The sequence below is a fragment of the Leucopleurus acutus genome (genome assembly GCF_964270905.1).
Source record: "Leucopleurus acutus genome assembly, chromosome: 13".
Lineage (NCBI taxonomy): Eukaryota > Metazoa > Chordata > Mammalia > Artiodactyla > Delphinidae > Leucopleurus > Leucopleurus acutus.
The window spans coordinates 77,415,691-77,436,985 of NC_139155.1; the positions used below are offsets into that span (position 1 = coordinate 77,415,691).

The 21,295-nt window shown below is 47.1% G+C and overlaps 1 pseudogene across 1 annotated transcript; it reads left to right on the forward strand.

Moving 5' to 3' along the window:
• Positions 1-20,398: 20,398 nt before the first annotated feature.
• On the forward strand, positions 20,399-20,921 carry LOC309970484 (PRELI domain-containing protein 2-like; annotated as a pseudogene). Its single transcript has one exon. The product of its transcript is annotated as a PRELI domain-containing protein 2-like (transcript).
• The last annotated feature ends 374 nt before the right edge of the window (positions 20,922-21,295 follow it).

Here is a 21,295-nt window from a genome sequence, read left to right on the forward strand (position 1 = left end):
GAGAACTTCCAGGTTGGGGAACCAAAACACTTCCACGTGCCGTCATGCTGGGCTCCAAGTCCTAGGAGGACAGAAGCTTCTTTGTTCAGGACCTTGCCCTATGTATCTCTTCCATCTGGCTGTTTCTGAGTTACATATTCTTTTATAATAAACTGGTAATCTAGTGAGTTAATGGGTTTCCTGAGCTCTGCGAGCCATTCTAGCAAATTAATTGAACCCAAGAAGGGGGTCATTGAAACCTCTAATTTGTAGTCGGTTGGTCAGAAGGGCTTCTGACCTGGGCTTACGATTGGATTGGCATTTGAATTCTTGAGGGACTGAGCTCCTGTGGAATCTGATTCTATCTCAGCGTAGATAGTGTCAGGACTGAGTTGAAATCCTGCTGGTGTCCGAGAATTGCTTGTTGGTGTGGGAAAGTTGGAATTGGGTCCAGGAACCTAATTTAGTTGGAATGCTACTAGATGATATGGCTAGAGGATTCAGGAATATTGGAACCCTGCCCCAGACCACATGAGGTCCTGAGGGAATTCCATGCATGGGACGGACACACGGAAGGTGAATCTGCAGACTGACCATAAACTCTCACGCCTAATTCAAATGATCACACCTGGACCGTGGAAAGAAACTTCAGTTACAGTAGCCCTAGAACAAAAGCAGACCAGAGCCCTTTCCATTTATTTCATCCCCTACATTCAAGTCTATGTTTCAGCATCACTACTTTTGATGCAGGGATTCACTCACTGGTCCCCTCCAAGTCTGCCCTATTTCCCACCTGGATGATCACAACAGACTTCTAACTGGGCTTTCTCCATGTTTTTCCTGAACCTTCTCTAATGTTTACTAATGCTTTCTTGACATCTTTATTGAGGTATTGACAAATAAAGATGGTATAAGGTATACAATTTGATGTTGTGGTATATGAATACATTGTGAAAATAACCCCCACAATCAAGCTAATTAACACAGCCCCCACCTCACATAGTTACCTTTATGTCTGTGTGGGTGTGGGTGTGTGTGGGTGTGTGTGGGTGTGTGTGTGTGTGTGTGTATGTGTGTGTGTTGAGAACACTTAAAGATCTACCCACTTAGCAAAATTCAAGTTTACAATATGGTATTATTAACTACAGTCACCATGCTGTATGTCAGATCTCCAGAACTTAACTGCATAATTGAAACTTTGTACCACCAGACCCTCAACTCCACATTTTCTCCTCCCCCGCCCCTGGAAACCACTATTCTACTGTTTCTATGTTTCTATTTAATGGTGTTTAAATAGTTAAACACCATTCTACTGTTTAACCATTTTAGAGTCCACATGTAAGTGAGATCATGCAGTATTTGTATTTCTGTGTCTGGCTTATTTCCCTGAGCATAATGTCCTTGTGACTTGCTTTGACTAATAGAAAATGGTAGGAGTGACATCTGGGGATTCCAGAGCACGATACTTTCAGCTTCCACATTTATCCCCTGGGAACCCAGCACCATGCTGTGAAGAAGCTGGTCCAGAACACTGGAGGCAGAGAGACCACATGGAGAACCGAGGCCCCCCGCCAAGAGCCAGACCAATGGCCAGTTGTGAAAATGAAGCCCTCTCAGACATTCCAGCCCCCGCCATGCTCTCAACAGATTGCAGCCACATGAATGACCCCAGTCAACACACCGCAGAGGAGAAGTGTGTGGTCCCAGCAGAGCCCTGAGCCAATAAACGGTTGCTATTTAAGCCACTATCTCTTGTTTATAGCAAGAGATAACGGAAATAAACATCCCTCCCCAAGAAAGAGTCTCCAATCAGTGTATTAGAATCTCAGTTATGCAAATCAGTGATTCCTATCCCTGGGGTGGAGTAAAAGGGATTGGGGGATGGACGGAAGGACCAAACCTTTTATCTTTCAAGCTCATACACGCCGCTAAAAGCAGCTCTCATGAGTTGTTGAGTTTTTTAATTGTGGGAAAATTAAATTAAGTGTGGGAAAATTTAAGAATAAAAGCAAGTGTTCCACATAACATAAAATTTACCATTTTAACCATTTTAAAGTGTACGTTTCAGCAACACGGGGTACATTCACCATATTATGCAACCGCCACCACTGTCTAATGCCATAACTTTTTCATCACCCCAAACAGAAAACCCCTTACCCATTAAGCAGTCATTCCTCATTCGCTCCCTCCCTCAACCCCAGGAAACCACTTATCTACTTTCTGTCTCTATGGACCGGCCTCTTTGGTACATTTCATATAAATGGAAACATACGATACATGATCTTTCGTGTCTGGCTTCTTTCACTTAGCATGATTTTTTCAAGGTTCATCCATGTTGTAGCATGTACCACTACATCATTCTGTATAATATTCCATTGTGTGGATAGACCACCCTTTGTTTATCCATTCATCCGCTGATGGACATTTGGATTGTTTCCATCTTTTAGCCCCTGTTAAATAGTGATGTTATGCACGCTTAACATACAAGTTTTGATCTAATTCGGTGGTTGTCAACAGAGGGCCCTTGTGCCCGCCCCCGCCCCACCCAGCGGGACATTTGGCCGTTTCTGGAGATATTCTTTTTTTTTTTTTTGGAGACATTCTTGATCGTCACAAAGGAGGCAAGGTGCTCTTAGCATCTACTAATTAGAGGCCAGGGATGCTGTTCAACATCCTACCGTGCACAGGACGCCCTCACCACGGGCACGATCCAGCCACAAATGTCACTAGTGCTGCGGCGGAGAGACCCTGCTCTAATCCAGCCTCTCCCAGCCTCCGTGGGTGCATAGGGACTATACCACGCTTGCCCTTCAGTGGGGATTCTTTCAGGGCCCCCCAATAAATGATAAACTTTATCTCCTTCCCATCTCAGAATTCACAGCCTTGTGGCCAGTTTAGAAACGTGGGATTCTTTTTTAACACCCACCATCTCCAAGAGGGAAATCAAAACAAAATCCTCCAAATCAATTTGCAGGAAAAAAATAAAAGGATATTTCTGATGTTTTTCTAAGCTTTTCATCCTTTTTAAAACATGGGGGGGGGGGGTCAAGTGGCAACTGAAGAATAAAAGCAAGTGTTCAAAAGCATCAGCGACCAAAAGTCCACAGAAAATCAAAACAAACCTGGCTCTCAGTGTGCGTAATTACGGGTACAACCCAGTAATGAAAGCTTTATTAGTTTACTGTGATGCCATCAAGTACCAAAAAGCGGGAAGGAGTGGGAGAAAGAAAGAAAATGGATATGAAATAGGAGAGGGAGGGGGGAGACATGAAAGAGGAATACGAGAGGGCAGAGCGGGGGGAAACTAAGATGCATCTGTAATTAAACTGCACATTCTGGGTGTTGGACCAGCATTTATCCAAAGGAACAGCGGGAACAGACCTGAACACCTTCTCCAAAACATGCACCTCTGCATTCAACCAACAGATCACTTGCTGATGCTCTGAGTTTGACCCTGTTTTCAGTAGTAGGTATGCAGCGATGAACAAAATAGACGACAATCCTTCCCCTTTTCCCTGGAGCTGACACACTCAAGCAGGGAAAACAGACATTAAATGAAATAGTGAGTACAATGCATGGTACCTTATGCAGAGAAAAAAGAAAGCAGGGAAGGGGGATAGGAAGCGTCAGGGATGGGGCACGTGTTGGAATTTTAGAGCAGGTGGCCAAGAAGGGGGTGACAGATGGGCGAAGATCTGAAGGGAGTGAAGGCATGAGCCAAGGGTAGATCTAGGTGAAGAGCATTCCAGGCAGAGGGCAAAGGATGTGCAAATGTCCTGGGGTGGGACATGCCTGTGGAGGAACAGTGAAGGGGCCAGTGGTTGGGGCAAAGTAGGGGGACCAATGGGAGAACGGGCAGATCCCATAAGGCCTCATAGGGTACAGAAAGGCCTTTGTTTTTATCCTGAGTGAGAAGGGGGTCCTGGGTGGGTTTTGGACAGAGGAGGGACAACAGGATCACTCTGATAGGGGCTAGGGTGAGGCGGGTGAGACCCTGGAACAAAGGGTCACCTACACCTTGATGCGAGGAATTTGCGATGGACACCAACCACCCCCTCCAAGGAAGGCCTCGTAGCCCCACCCACCGGGGGTGCTGCTGGCAGATGGTCTCCAGTTGTTGATTCCCAAAGGGATGGCCCTAGATGCAAGGACCTGCCTCCTCCAGTGACCCACCCCTTCCCAGGGTGTGCTTTTTTTTCCTTTTTGGCCGCACTGTGTAGCATGTGGGATCTTAGTTCCCCAAGCAGGGATCGAACCCATGCCCCCTGTAGTGGAAGCACGGAGCCCTAACCACTGGACCACCAGGGAAGTCCCACCCAGGGTGTGCTTTTAAGTCAGGATGCTGTTATCTTTCAGGTATGGTAAGGCCAACAGATCAGGAGATGATTACCATTGAGAAGACAGCTTGTTATACTCACAGAGTCGAAGAGGAGGGGCTCACCACACCACACAGGGCCACCTGGGGAAGCACCAGGGCCGGGCAGAGCAGGAGGGAACAGGGGCAAGAGCCTTTATTGTGGTTTCCACAGGAAGGAACATGGGCGACGTGAGGCAGGGTAAGCAGGCTTAGGGTTGGCTGGTCTGACTCGTTGGTGCAGGCTCTGGGGTGTAAGGGGCTGGCCCCAGTTGTGTGGTAACTGGCCCTGGGGTGATTCGGGCAGGTGGATAGTAGCCCAGAATGGGAGAGCCCCATGAAGGAGGTCCTTGGGGTGTGAACTCTGAACTGGTTGGTTTGCATAGGAAAGGTGAGCTCACAGGAGGATCACTTACTCTCTCTAGGGACTGGCTAGCCCTGGGAGGGACAGTCCCTGCAGGGGCAGCAAGGGCCCAGATGTCAAAACATCAGGATACAAAGACATGCTTAAATACAGGGTGACCCACATCCAAAGACTGATCCACACAGGGGTACAAAGGCCTGGGCCTCCCGTTTTTATTGCTGTATAATATCCCTCAGCACAAAGACACCCAATTCTCCATTCTACTGTAATGGTCTTTCGAGTCAACAGGAAGGTAGTAAAGGAATTTCTCCAAATGGCTAATAGACGCATGAAAGATGCTCAACGTCACTGGTTACCAGGGAAATGCTAATTAAAACCAAAAGGGGATACTGCTACATACCCACCAGAATGGCTAATATTAAAAGCTGGAAAATACCAAGTGTCGGTAAGGATGCGGTACCCCAGCATTCCTCTTTCATCAAGCCAAGCTGGGTGGTAACCAGGTTCCTGGATGAGAAATTGACTGTGTTCACCAAAACCAAAGGAAACCAAGAACCACAGCAACTGATTACAGACTTCAAATCAACCAAGCAGCTCTTCAATATAAACACAGACACCAGGCAAATTCTCCAGCCCTCCCTCACCTCAAATTTACCATTCTCCCTCCTGAGCCCCTCATCCACCTTGGTTTTCCCCATTAAGGCTATAAAGCCAAGCACAGTTGACTAGGGGCATATATTTGGACCTCAGCACCAAACCAAAGGGGGCAGGGATGGATACGCCATCTCTGACACAGCTGCACGCTTGAACCTTGTGTCTGGAGAGCCAATGGGTACGTGGACAGTCATCGCTCTCTTGACATATTGCCCGAATGCAGGTCTGGTTGTTTTGACAGGCATCCAAGTGCCTTTCAAAAATAAAAATATTCTAAGAGGTACAGTGATGGATATTGAAATCCAAATCCTAAAAGCCTTCTGACTATGGTGCTCCAGGTGGCTCAGAGATATTTTTTTTTCCTCTTTTTAATCTAAATCATGTTCCCAGACAGCACAGAGCCTGGTATAAATTCTCTTCTGCACTAATCTTTTATATACTTTTATGCTTGTCTGAGATGATTGAACATGACTCATTCATGGTTCCGTTTTCCACCACCACTGGTCGCTTCCAGTCGGCAACATCTGGTTTTTTGCAGTAAAAGTTTCCCTCTGTCTGTCACATAACTCTGCGGTGTTCTTAGAAGAGGAGTCTACACCAGGGGCTGGTCAAATGCCAGGAACTGCCATGTACGATAGCAGAGCCTGGACCATCTACACTATTTATTGATGGTGATATGAAATGGAAAGTCAGCTGAATGAAAACTACCAGCTCCACAGTGTAGACTGGTGGGTTTCCACCTTTTTTTTATTGTCTTTGCCGCAAATCCTTTTTTTCAAACAAAATTTCAATAGAATGGTGAAAAACGTTCCTGTTCTGGGGGAGACATACCCTCCCCTTTACTCTCAAGACAATTCCTGGGGCGCCTTCTCTGAAACACAAGTGCTCCCAAGAGCTGCTCGAAAACCACGACGTAGACCAAGCTCATGGCGTAGTTCTCGTTAATGTAGGTTATCTCCAGGCGATTTTGATTTTTCTTCTGCTTTTTCTGTATTTTAAATTCTCTATGATGAACATTTATAACTCCATAATCATAAAATAAATTGGAACGTCTTAAAGAAAACTGGCATTGTTTGATATTTCTTAAACATACCCCATAAAGCTTCAAGTCAGTTTCTGGCAAACGGTCTGTAAGTATAATAACCAAGTGCTAAATACATGCCAGGTACTGTTCTTGGCATTGAAGATACAGTGGTGAATAGACAGAGAACTGCTGACTTCAAAGGTCTGACAGTTTAACGGCAGGAAGACAAGGGCAGAAGCAGCTCTGCCCACCACGTTCTCCAGCAACTTGCTTGAGGAATTCTCTGTGACTTGGAACTCTGTGGGTCTAGAAACACTAGTACCCAGAGGGAGGATGCTTCCCCCTCAGGACTCAGTAATAACCCCATTCAACGCAAAGCTATGGCTGCCTCCTGGTCACTTTGAGTCACACATGCCAGCCATTCAGAAGGCGAAGCAGCCACCATGCTGGCATAGGGCATTGACCTTGATCATTATCAGAAGGCGGGGCTGCAGACACACAGCGGAGACGGGGAGGTAACTGCTTGGTGCTCGGGCAGTTTGCTAGGACATCTCTTGTTGCCTGCGTGCCTAGGAGTAACTGTACGTGGGCAATACAGCCACCCCAGCCTGATAAGGACATGGTCACCAGGGGCTCAGACCCCTCCAGGATGAGGGTCTGGGTCACCTCACCAGGCCAGCCACTCAGACAACCAGAGGGAGAGGGGAACCTGGAATGAGTGGTGGTGGAGGAAGATGATGAGTATTCGTGATGACATGGACACCACCTGCAATAGTGGGGGCTCTCGTTCAGCCCACTACCCCTCCTCTTAGAAATGTCTTCAGAAATTGTGGCCAACCAGAGTCCTGAAGAAACCACACTTGGATGAAATGAACGTATGTGAGAAGCAAATGGCTCCAGCCTGTGCTGGGGGCGGAGTGTGGGAGAAGATGTTGGTGCCCCATCCAGATCCCCTTAACTGGACTGTGCACCCATCCCCCAGCTGCACTGTTGTTGGCTCAATACAACTCACAGCTCATTCCTTCTCCAGATAATTGCCCTAAGCCAACATGGAACAACCTCTTCCAGGAAGCTAAGCTACCCCCCCCCATGGGGGAGACTGACTAAATGACATGGGGGTACAAAATCCCAGCCCCCTTGCCATAAAGAGAGACCAATTCCATGGTGCAATTTATGTTCCAGAGTTCCCCCTGGGATCAGACTGAAGTTGTCTCCAGCTGTTATATTCTTTTCTTTTTTTGATGTTTTGCATTTTGTCGATTGAGATAAAATTTATATACAGTAAAAAGCACAGATATTAAAAGTACAATTCAATGAGTTTGACAAATGTCTTCCAATGTAACCAACAACCCAATCAACAATTAAACATTCCCAACATCAGCTCCTGCCCCCTTCCTTCCAGTCAATCCCAACCACTGAACACCCACGTTTCTGATTTTTATCACCACAGATTAATTTTGTCTATTCTTGAGCTTTATATATATGGAATCACACAGTATGGATTCTTTTGTATATACAGATTTCCATCAACATAATATTTCTGAGTTTAATCTGTGTTGTATATATCAGAGGTTCATTTTTTATTGCTCTGTACTATTCAACTGTATGAATAAACAATGATTTATTTTTCCATTCTTCTGTGGATGGAAATTTGGGTTTCTAATTTTTACCTACTATAAGTTAAAGCTGCTATAAACATTCCTACACAAGATTTTCTGTGAGCACACGTTTTTATTTCTCCTGGGCAACTACCTAGGAGTGGAATGACTGGGTAATAGGTGGATGTATAACTTAACATTATAAGAACCCTCCAGTTTTCCAAAGTGATTGTACCATTTTACGCCAACAATGTATGAGAGTTCTAATTGTTCCACATTCTTGTCAACATTTAGTGTTGTCAGATTTTTTACTTTAGCCACTCTAGTGGGTGTGAAATGATATCTCATTGTGGTTTCAATTTGCATTTCCCTGATGGATAATGATGTTGAGCATCTTTCCATGTGCTTACAAGCCATTCATGTATCTTTCCTTCCAAAATGTCTCTTCAAGTATTTGCCCATTTTATTGAGTTGTCTTTTTATCATTGATTTGTCAGTATTTTAAATATATTCTGGATACAAGCCCACAACTGATATATGTGTTACATTTTCTCATATCTGTGGCTTGCCTTTTCATTTTCTTAATGGGGTCTTTTGGTAAGCAGGAGTTTTTAATTTTGATGAAGTACAATTTATCTATTTTTTTATGGTTAATGCATTTTGTGTTTTTTTCTAATAAGTCTTTCGCTACCCCAAAATTGCTAAGATATTCCCCACTGTTTTCTTTTAGAAATTTTAGTTTAGCTCTCACATTTAGGCCTATGATCCTTCCCAAATTAGTTTTTGTGTATAATGTGAAGCAGGGATTGTGGTTCATTTTTTCAAACATTTATCCAGTTGCTGAAAAGATTTTCCTAATAAAATTGGGGCATTTGCTGAAAATTATGCGTGTGTGAATCTATTTCTGGATTCTGTTGCATTGATCTATTTGTTTATCCCTGAGGTCATATTCTTGCCTAGATTTTTTATCCCTGCTTTACCATCTTTCCCTCACCCCTCATCTCCTAAGAGAACTCTCTTCATGAATCACTTGTGTAACATTCCCATCACAGGCTCTGTTTTCAGAGAACTAGACCTAAGACCACAGACAACAGACATGCAAGTTAACTGTGAAATGAGATATTTGCAGGTGCTAATCAGTGCTGGGAATAAGGTAAATATGGAAAGGACTGGCTTGCGGGTGGAAGCTAGCTTAGAAAAGGCCTCTCTGAGAAAGTGACATTTAAGTCAAGTCCAGAGTAATGACAACATAAGTGGATGGTTGAAGGGCAAGGAAAATAATCACTGGAGCCAAGAAGGTCCAGGAACTGAGAGGGAAGAGAGTTGAGTGTTGATCTGCAATGTCATGGCTGAAGCCAGAAGCATGATGGTAAGAGAAGTGATGGAAAGTGGGACAGAGAACCAGTTGCCAAGACAGGCAGGAGTTTATTGAAAAGCCCTTCACGTTAGCTGGGAGTTTTTATGGAGGAAGGACTAGAGATCATTTCAAAGCGTCAACGGGAAGCAAAGAGGACACCCACCCCATCTCCAGGTGCGGAGTTCCTTGGGAGCTAGGAGGAAACCACAGCCTCCCTGGAGGGTGCTGTAGGGGGAAAGTATCCTCAGGCAGCAGCCAAGAGTCACACGGAGCAAGAATTTGATCAGTGTTCTCGAAATTGATCATGTAGCAGAATCAAGGGGAGGGCTTGTTAAACACAGATTGCTGGGTCCCACCCTAACATTTCCGACTCAGAAAGTCTGGGGTGATGACCCAAGAATTTGTATTTCTAACAAGTTCCCAGGTGATGCTGATGATGGGGTACCTGGGACCACTCTTTGAGAACCACTGGCTTAGACAATACTACGGCAGGAGACAATCACTGGTTCACCACTGGCAAGACCACTGATGGTTTCTGTTAATAAAGTTTTATTGGCACACAGCCACGCCCATTTGCTCACATGTCATCTACAGCTGCTTTCCTGGTACAATGGCAGAGATGAGTGGTTGCAACAGAGATTGTGTGGCCTGCAGAGACTAAAACGTTTACAATCTGGCCCTTTATAGAAAAAGTTTGCTGATCTCCATTCTATTTTATCGCTAGACTTCTGAAATTTCTTGATGGTGTGTCTAGAGGAGGAGGTAAGCAACGAAGTACCCAAGATAAGAGTCATGATCTTTTGCAACCTAAACTCTTCTCTCCTGCTCTCCTTGAACTTGTAGGTTAAAGGTTATTTAGGGCTCCCCTGGTGGCACAGTGGTTAAGAATCCGCCTGCCAATGCAGGGGACACGGGTTCAGGCCCTGGTTCGGGAAGATCCCACATGCCGCAGAGCAGCTAAGCCCGTGCGCCACAACTACTGAACCTGCACTATAGAGCCCGTGAGCGCAACAACTGAGCCAGTGTGCCACAACTACTGAAGCCCACATGCCTAGAGCCCATGCTCCGCAACAAGAGAAGTCACCGCAATGAGAAGCCCGCGCAACGCAACGAAGAGTAGCCCCTGCTCACTGCAACTAGAGAAAGCCCGCGTGCAGCAACGAAGACCCAACACAGCCAAAAATAAACACATAAATAAATTTTAAAAATATAAAAGAAGGGATTGCAAATTTACACTAAGAAACAAAACATACAGTCATAGTTTCATGTTTTGTTTAAAGGCAAAAATAGAAACTTATATTGCAATATACATTGCATGTGATTGTCTTCTTAATAGAAGGTTGTTCTCTGGGAGGAACTCTTAGGTGGTGTAATTTGAAGTAAAGCTCATCTAATTTATTCCAGCCAATTATCTTCATATCATTGACTGAAAATCTGTTTTCCGCTATGAATGTGGGAAACACCCACAGCACCTTCATGATTTTTCAGAGTCTTAACTATTCTGGGCAAAGCTAAAAAAATGCAGGAACCAGGCCTGTAGGTCTCTGGCTATTTCTCCTGCCTTCTCACTTCAAGGCCTAGGCAAAAAAACAGCGGCTACAGGTGTGAGTTCCAACCAGCAAGTGTTACAATGAATACATATTTTTTCAACTGATTTTTTTGTTTTTTAAATCTAACCTACTACCAGGCACTTTAAGAGCCTATTAAGGTCTCAAAACCGCCATGTGAAGTACATACTACAGCACCCACCTCACAAAGGAGAAAATTAAACCTCAGAGCAGTTAAGTGACTTGCCCAGGATCACACAGCATGAAAGGAGTGAAGACAGATTCAAACGCAGCTCAGCCAGGTGGCCAGGCTTACTTACTCAGAACGCATGCACATGGTGCTCACTCAGGGCTGGCTCCCTTCTCGAATTTCTGCTCCCGATGGGTCCTGCCAGGAATATGCCAGCTGAGGGAGAAGGAAGACAGTGAAGAGACACAGGCCTGAAATCGTTTGGGCTGGAAGCAGGGTCAGACACTGGCCCATCCTTGGACTTGGTGCTGCTTCCAGCACACAACCCGAGTCCAGCTGGGCTTCTCCATAAATACAACACTGTCAGGCCCCCTGGTCCAGGTACCAGTGAAATCCAACCTAAGAAATGACTCAGGGGACACCAGGCCCCACAGGCTTCATGAGCAGAAAGGGCCTCTAACGATACATGCATTCAAAACCCACTAGGCCAGGTCCCGTGTACCGCTCCCTCCACCCGGCCCTGAGCCTGGAAACCTTTTCTTAAATATTAAAACGTGGCCTCTAAGCTGGGAGATTAACCCAGACGCAGCCTTCTTATCTCAGGTAGGAGTTTCAGAGGCCCTCCTGGTGGAACCGTAACAAGGTCCCTCCATGAGGGGAACTAATCACTGTGAAAGCTTTGGAGGGTGGAGGGGAAGCCAGGAGCAGAGAGACAGCCCCACCCAGCCCAGCCTCATTCCCCACAGTGACCCAAATGAGGGGAGGAAATCTACCTGCTGCAAACCTGGGTCTCAGCCTCCCCGCAGACGCAGAGCCCAGAGCTGCAGACACGGAAGGCAAGCCATGGCCAGACCCATTTCACAGGTGGGGCTCATCAAGTAACGCTCAGTAAGCCATCCAGGGCCCAGGACCTGCAGGGTCCTCTGCAGTTGTAATAACCAGCGTGGTTGGCCTACGGCCCAATCTGAAAGGTGATCCAGGAGCGTGCTGGACTCGGATAGTTAAAGAGTCAGGGGTTTTGTGAGTCGGTAGTCGAACTGTCGGTAGCTTGAAATCAGCCACCACAATCCTTCTCCCAGCAACTGTTTTTATGGCCCAGATCGCGGGCGTCCTTTGAAAGCCCACGTGCCTGGGTTATCATGATATGAAGGCAGAAGCAGGTAACTGAAAGAATCTGAACTTTCGAACCCCAAAGACCCGTGCAGCGTCCCAGCGCCTCAGCAACTAACTCTCTGCAGGTGCTTGATTGAGTCACGTGACGGCTCTGACCCATGCTGTCCTCCTGCGTTAAAGCGAGAGAGGATATCTACCAGCAAGGCTGCTTCCAGAATTAAATGAAATAAATGTTTGTAAAGCATACACAGGGCTTGCCGCAGGGCATGGCGGCCGATGAAATTGACACGGGGGTCATTTTCAGGCCCATCCTCCCCACCGAATTGTGAGTCTTGCAAAAGCAGGTTCTGTTCCTGGCGCCCGGTAGGTGCTCAGTGAATTCTAATTGAAGGAAATCAACACCAAGACATTAACAAATGCCTTTCTCACCTCCACTCTCCCGGAGGGGCGGGGGGCGTCAGCTCTGTTGCCAGCAGCAGAATAAATGTTTCTTGAGAGGAGCCAGTAGAATGGGCACTCATCTGGGTGGTGCCCTTCAGAAGCCAGAGGCATCACGGGACCTAAGCCACCCTTCTAATCAATACCTCTTATCATAAGAGGTACATAGGGGCCAGCTGGTCTGTTTTTTAAATTATAATCCCCATTTCCCAACGAAACATACACTATGCCATCTGCACCAGTTTGCCCAAGCCCTTCCCTCTACTCGGAATGCGTTCCCTCCCCTGCTCTGGGAGTCCTGCGCACCCTTCAAGGCTCAGCTCAGGTATCTCCTGCCCAGTGAAGCTTCCCTACAGAGGAGGGAACCTGCCTCTGCTTAGGGACACGCCGACCTTCTCTGCTCGAGGCTGAGACACAGGCTCCAGACACACAGACCTGGGTCCCCATCCACTGGGGTGACTTTGAACAAATCATGTGATTTCCCAGAGGCTTGAGTTTTTGAAAAACTCCCCAGAACTACTGCAGGCCTTGAACAAAAGTATGTAAAGCTCAGGACCTGGGACTTAGTGAGCCCTTGATAAATGGGACTTGTTATTTTTACTGAGGACAAGGCCCATATTCTCCAACTCTACCCCCCACTCCCCAACACACACACACACGCACACGCACGTACCCGTAAGCTCACACACACAGGCCTCTCTAAACACACGGGATGCTCAGCGGGCCTGGTTGGTGAGTGGCTGGTGGTGCAGGACAGCAGGGGGCAAGCAGCACACCTTGTCTCCATCGCGCACCTACTGGGTGCCAGAACCACACACTGAGAAAAATGGGGATAAAGGGATGCGCTGGGGCGTCTGGACGGGAGGGAGGCCGAGCTGCAAGGGGAACAGGATCTGTCTGCTTCGGGAAACAGGACCAAGCTGTCGACCCTCAAGCTACAGAACTGCCCTGAGTCCCAAACTTCCTCGTCTGTAAAAATGTTCTAGGATTCACGTCATGGGATTATGTGAGCATTAGACAACCCACATAAAGTACTAACACAGAGGAAGTGTTAAAAAAGGTTAGCCTTTATCCATGTGCTTGTTACTAGCGGTGATAAACCCTGGGAGGTATTAGCATTGGGCACCTTGAAGTCAAGGGAGAAAAAAGTGATGAAAGCAAGCCTGGGCCTCGGGCTTTCCTTCTGTCTTCAAACGGGGAACGGACCCGCGCTGGGAAGAGTTGTATTAGTTAGGATGTGCTCAGCTGCAGGTAACAGACTAGCTCGCCTTAAACAACCGAGTTTAACTTCCCAACTAACGAGGCAGAGCCGGCTGCCGGGGCTGTTTGGGAGCCCAGGGAGGCCAAGGTTCTGGATCGATGTCACTGAACTCTCTAGACCTCAGTTCCTGGACTCAGCTCCGCGATGGCCCTCACCTGCCAGCCTCCAGAAGCAGTGGGGAGGGGAGGGGAGGGACATTTCCTGGAGCCCCACCCCCCAGAGCTGCGTCACGCGGCTTCCCAGAAGCCGAGGAAGCCCAGGCGAAGGGAATGGGTTTACCGTGACTACTTAGGGCCTCAAGGTGAAGGCGGTTCATCCCCTGGGGCTGCGCCCACCTCCCCTGCAGACTACACACACCCCCTTGTTTGCCACAAGTGATGAGATTCCATTAGCAGGAGCACCAGGGGGAGGCTGGTGCTGCCCACCATGGTCTTCCCTGGATGCCCATGTGGGAAGAGCAAACGGCGGGGGCAGAGGATTCCATCCCCAATGCCCCCAGGAGCTGAAGGTCAATCAAGGTCTCAAGTGGGACTTATTAGATGCCTACTGTGTTCCCGGTCCTGGGCCTGATACAGTGTTGGGGGGGGGGGGTACAGGAGACCCGGCTCCTGCCCCTAAAAGGACAATAAAGTCATGTCTTAGGGACTTCCCTGGTGGTCCAGTGGTTAAGACTCCAAGCTCTCAATAGACGGGTCCTGGGTTCGATCCCTCATCAGGGAAGTAGATCCCGCAAGCCGCAATTAAGACCCAATGCAACCAAATAAACTTTTTTTTTTTAAAAAAAAAGGCAAGTCCTAGAAACAAAATGCACACATAGCTCTCTAAAGGCGGACCCCTTGACTGCTCCAGGTTGGCCAAATTTTGTGGGTCTCAATGCCCAGGTATAATCTTATTTGGTCTGCACGACCACCCTACCCATAGGTACCATTAAGGCCAGCATATTACAAATGAGGAAATTGAGTATCTAGAAAAGCAGTAGGATGGGAGGGGTGTGTCAGTGGGAGGAAAGAATTCTATGTTCCAATCTTGGCTCAGCCAGAGACGCTCTGCTCTGCGTGATCGAGCAAGGCCCTCTCAGGGCCTCAGCTTTCCTGCCTATAAAAGGGGTGCTCCATGGGCCAGAAGGTTCTGAGCCGGGGTTCTCAACCTTTGCTGCATATTAGAAACACCTGAGGACCTTTCAAAACTCCTGATAACCCTCGTCAGATCACAGGCCAGTTAAATCAGAAAGTCTGGGCATGGGAGCCAGACATCTGCGATTTTTTGTTTTGGTTTGGTTTTTAGGTCTCCAGGTGACTCCCACCTGTAGACAAGTTTGGGGATAAGGATGGAAATTTCCTGGCCTCCTGTGATAGCACACGGTTGGCCTGGTATAGAAAGAAGATGATTGAGCCAAATTTAAATATCCCGAATAGCCAAACCCACAGACACAAAAAGCAGGTTAGTGGTTGCTTGGGAGGGTGGGAGAGGGGGTAATGCGAGAGACTGTTCAATGGGTCTCGGTTTCCAAAAGGACATGAAAATATCCAGGCTCTACATCGGGGTGAGGGTTGCACAACACTGTGGAGGTACTAAATGCCCCTGAATTGTACACTTGAAAATGGTACATTTTGTTATGTATAGTTTACCACACAAAAAAAGAAAATGAATACAAATTAAGTCATTCAATTAAAAATAGGCTGTGTCTCTAGGAAGGTCTAAACTTTGAGGGCAAGCAAGGGGAGGAACCTGGTCAGAGCTCGGCCTCTGGAGGCAGACCTGGGTTCAGATCTCCAGTCTGCAACTTGCTGAGTGGGTGCTGTGTGACCCTGAGCAACTGACCTCATGTCTCTGGTCCTCTCTCCTGCCTCTGTGAAACGGAGGTAAGCAAACTACCGACTTCAGAGAACTATCCTGAGGCTCCACGAAATACACTGATTGATGAGTGAAAGTTATTTCTCAGAACCACAGGAAAGCACCTCAGGGGTTTGACAGAGACCAGGAACGCTGGGGCGGGCCTTGAGCAGAGTCGCCCAGCGGGGTAGAGAGCCAAGGAGCACAAGCTTCCAGGTTCCGAGCCTGGCCACCTCCCTCCACCCGCGGGGCCAGGGAGCCTGACTCACCTGGTCCCCAGGCGTGGGGTGGGGCTCCCGGCTCTCACCTGGCACTGCAGGCGGCCCACACCCACCACCTGCCTTTCAGCTCCCCTCGCCGTGGCTCCGGGCGCTGCTTTCCCAATTGCCCAGGTGACGCCAGGGCCCGGGCTCTCGGCTTCCGCGGGGTGCGGGGCGGGCAGGTGCGGCCGCCGCCAGGTGAGGCCGCTGCCAGGTGAGGCCACCCCGCGGGAGGCCCGCCCACCGCGCCGCTTCGCCTCCTCCTGGTCTGTGGCGCCATCTGCTGGCCTTCTCCGGAAGGACACAACCTCTGCTCTGACTTCTGCCTCAGTTCAACAAACTAATGGGTACGGTGTTAGGTGTCCGCGATTCGCACCATCCCATGCTCTCCAGGAATCTGCAGACTACCAGAAAGCTCGGATGTAGAAAAGACAAGCAAAGAAAAGATGCAAGTTGCAATCATTCCTTGTTCAGATACAGAATAACTTTAGTTGGGGAGGTACCAGCCCATCCTCTCTGAGGTGATGACAGGGGAAGACTTCAAAGAAACCAAGAAAATCTCCACGGAAAGAGGGTGAAAGTAATCCACGCAGTGGAAACAGAATGTGCAAAGGCCCTGAGGTAGGAAGATACCTGGCTTTTTAAAGAAAGTGAAAAGCCCAGAGGCTGGAACATAATGGCTGTGGTATGAATGAAATAGGTAGAGATCAGATAAGACCCTCTATCTATACTCTCACTGTTCCCACAAGAGAACCAAGATCCAGGGAAAGGACTTGCCCTACTTGCAGAGTGAGGCAGTGACAGCCGAGCCTAGAGGACTCCTAGCCCAGAGCTCTTTTCACCACTCCACCACCCTCTCCAGCCTTGACTGCCGTTGGTGTCCGAGAATCCATTCATTCATTCATTCAACGAACATTTCTGGAGCAGCTATTATGTGCCAAAGACTGTGCTAAGCATTAAGGACAAAATGGTAAATGAGATATATTCCTTGAGATCCTCCCAATATAGTGAGGGCATCAAACCAGTCTAGGAAGATTAGAGAACGTTCCCCATCACTCACAAGAGACAAACTCAAAGGAATGAAACTCTAATGGTGGAAATCTGGGACAAGCAGAGGCCAATGGAGGAGACATCTCAGCATTCTTCAAAGCATACCATAGGAACAAATTATTTTAATCAAACCCTATCCCCACCTTTTTGTAGAAGTGAAACATTAGGTCCTAGAGGGATTGAGTCAGGATACACAGATGGACCTCTACTGAGATGCCAGAATCCTGGGGGCAGATTCAGCTCAGGGGATATGTTAGTAATAGGAGTTCACCCCAGTTCCCAGAGGAGACAGCTTGTCCTCAGCCTTCTGCAAGAGGGTCCTCAACACATAGTGGGCCAGTCAGGCCGATGGGGCCAGTGTGACCCACGCCCGTCCTCCTCCTCTTCATCATCATCATCGTCATCATTTGGACTCATCATCATTGGCGTTATTCAGAAATTACTCTCAGCCACCTTCCAATTCTTGATTTATTAAACCAAAAAGACTTATTGATCACCGCCCCTGTCCCAGCATTGCATTTGGGGTTGGGCCACACTTAGAAAGGTAAAAGCCGCCCTTGAACAGCTCACGGAAGAGGCAGGTTGATATTTAAACAAATCATTTCAACCCGGTGTGAAAAAAGTGCTGCAATGGTGCTACTTTCCACTTGGAAAAGAAGCACAGTAAGACCATGGATTCATCCTGCCTGGGGAGGTCTTGAGAGAGAAGTCCTGTGTGAACCACAAAAACCTTCATCTGGGGCTTCCCTGGTGGCGCAGTGGTTGAGAGTGCGCCTGCCGATGCAGGGGACACAGGTTCATGCCCTGGTCCGGGAAGATCCCACATGCCGCGGAGCGGCTGGGCCCGTGAGCCATGGCCGCTGAGCCAGCGCGTCCGGAGCCTGTGCTCCGCAACGGGAGAGGCCACAACAGTGAGAGGCCCGCGTACTGAAAACAAAACAAAACAAAAAAAAATAAAAAAAACCTTCATGTGAACCTCCAGTCCCGTAGTTCTCACGTACTTTGAGAAGTTCTCAAATGCTGTCCTGAAGCAGCAGCATTTTCACCACTTGGGGACTTGTTAAAAATGCAAATTCTGAATCTGAAACTCAGAGAGCTGGGGGAGGGGGGGCGGGGGCGGGTTTGAGCGAAAGCACCTGTCCTCCTTGTGTTTACCTTAAGCTGCACTTTCCTTCACCACAGCCAGGTGTCAGTAGATTGGCTCTTACTGCGCATGAGCAAGCGGGCCTGCGTTTGGTTTGGTAACAATTTGGCAACCAACTTGGGGCTCAGTCGCGCGTGGACGCCTCACCCTGGCGCATGGGTCCTGGCTGGCAGCTGCTACTGGGGGCCTGTCCAGCAGCTGCCTGAGCACCTTTGTCTCAGAGACGCCCCCAGAACTGGCCAGCGGGCGTCCCTGGCCCTCGGCGCTTTGGATTTTGGTGGTGATGGAAACAAGGCACTCGCACTGGCCATTGGAGCTATCTTTGGTGAGTAATGGGGCTTGCGGTGTGATAACACCCGTCTACTCTTCCCTATCGCGTTGGTTTTGCCTGCGGCAGAGCACTGGTTGGGATTTTCCCTTTCGGACCAGCCTTGGTATTTCATTCAGCCTCATCTCTGATGGGCCGTTAGTTGGGGTTCTCCCTTTCTGGGGCTCGGGAACTTTGACCCTGAGAGGCAGTTTTGCATTGGATGTATTTCATAACACCTGCCGTAAATAGTTAATTATGGGTAATCACAGCTCTGTTCATCTTAAAATCCCCCTAGGGTGAATTTAGCAAAACTGGGAGATCTTCAGCTATGCTCTCGTAAATGAAAGAAAATGATGTTTTGATTGTAACATTGTGTGGCCTCAGTACTCCCTGAGATCTGGAGAACAGGGGCGTCTAGTGAGCTTTTCCATTGCTTTGGCTTTTACCTTGGGGGGTGTGTCTCGGCACCTGAGTCCTCGGTACTCTTCCTGGTTTTGCTGAAAGTGAGGCATGGGAATGTGAGCAAATTATGGATATATTATTTTCTATGACTGTTATTTGTTTAAACTGAATTGGGTATTTGGAAATTGGCCGGGGGAGGGGGGGATCCTGAAAATGGCCAAGATGGCTGGGCAGTTTTCAAGGAGGAATCTATATTTCTCTTCCTGCGCCTTTGAGATGTAAATGATCTACTTGGGATCTCAGGATCTACCTGGGATCTCAGAAACATATCTAATAATCTGTGTCCCTGAGGCTGGGGGGGGGGGGGAAGGCTCTTTTTTTCTCAAGCAGAAAAACTAAGATTTCTGGTTCTGTGTTTATGTAAAACTTAACTTGTAAATAAGCTGTATTTAACTGACTTGTAAATTAAATACTTCTAAGTATGAAAGATGCTAGCCAGAACAAATTTCAGGTTCACATGATGTAGGAATTATTCGCTATTAAATTAATATCTGGTATTAAACCTAGCTTAAGCTTGTTGGTATACTCAATACAGGTGTCTCTTATTGGGCCTAGCTTTACTGAAGGTCAATGAATTTATGTTACTTGTGTTGCAGTGTGTTAGCAGAAAGAAAAAAATTAACTTGGTCTGATGAAATTCTTACAAATGCAAATGAGAGAAGAGCTTTTGGGTGAACTCTTTAGAAATAATTGTTTTAGGAATGTCTACTTTAAAATGATCTCTCCAGGTATTTGGTAAGTTGAAATTTTAGAGTTGTGCTACATTAAGTTAAATGATGATTAGAGTTGTGCTACGTTAAGTTAAATTTTGGAAGTTTATTGAATAAGTCATTCCCAAACATAATAAGATACTGAAAATTAATTACTAAACATTGGCTTCCCTTTACAGAGAAACTGAACGTCTTTAGGGGTATTACTAAATGTTTGGTGCCACACTGAGATATTTTCTATAAAAAGCACATGTTTTTAGAAATTATTATTGGTATTTATGTTTACCAATTTACAGAATGCTAATGTAAAAGACAGGTTATAATTGCTTCTTGGTTTTCACTAGAAATAAAGGTTTTTAAGAGTTGAGGATTCTAATTTACATACGTAATTAAAGCTACTAAAAACAATAAAGGGAACATTTCACTATACAGGAGGAAAGTAGGATATATGTTTTGAGTAAAAGAAGGTATGAGGAATGGAATTGCATTTTATTAAAGAAGATAAAGTGATTTGGTCCTAGCGCTGGTTGTTTCTAGATGGGAAAAAATATGGGCCATAACTAATACGGATGCAGAAGGCTGTGGAAGGTTTGTGGAAAGGGAGCCCTGAAAAAGTTCTGTGCGTGGTCAGGCTGATATTAGAGTAAACGTGATTAGGTAAATGGATTTTGTTATTAAAAGTAGGCTGGTGGAGAGCTCCAGCAGAGTAGTGTGCTTGTGGAGGTGTGGTTGGCGGTCACCGTGGGGGTCACCGTGGACGTGCACGAGGTGTTCAAGTACCCCGTCGAGCAGGTGGTCACCGGCTTCCTCCGAAAGTATCTGAACCCCATGGATAAAAATGTCATCTCTGTAAAAAATTGTGTAGGAAAAACAGGATGTGTCAACAGGGATCATCTATAGAAAGAGGATTGCAGTCTGTCAGAGTGTGGTTCCAGAAATTTTAAGGAAGGTGAACATTTTAAAGGTGCCTCATATCCAGTTAGAAGAGGAATCATGGTTCAATCCTCAGGAAAGGAATGTGGCTATAAGGAGCCCCTGTCTTACGTGGACACAATATGCATCCGTGAAGGAAGAGTCCGTCTTCTGGGAAAGTATGAAAAATCCAAATTGGACAGAGTTCATTCAGAAAGATGGGATTTCAATCACAGGGGCTGGTTTTCTCAACTGCGTTTTGGAAACTTTTCCAGCACATTTTTGAGACAGGGCGCCCAGAAGGGAATTAGAATAACGGAGATGCTGCTAAAGGAACAGTGGTGTCCCCTTAGCTGAATAAAGAATCCCTGGGAAGTTGTGCTGTGTCTGCTTTTCCTCGAGAATCTTTTCTCAGACACAACACAATTTTCGAAATACAGGTTTAAGGATGTGGTGTTGGCAGCTTACAGAAGAGGAGACCTTCCTGCCAGGACATGACAAGATACACTGCCCTGGGAGCTGGCCTCCAATAGCGGCTCTAGTGGAGCTGAGACCTTCTGGCTGATTCTTGTGGCATAATCTCTATGATTTTACAAATAAAGGAAAAATCCCGTAGAAGGTGGTGTCTGCCCTTCTTCAGGATTCATGAGAGGATTCTGGGACAAATAAAGGAGTTAAACCTGATACCTGATTCTTAGGTGGCCTGGAACAGAAAGGAATATACCAGACCTGTGT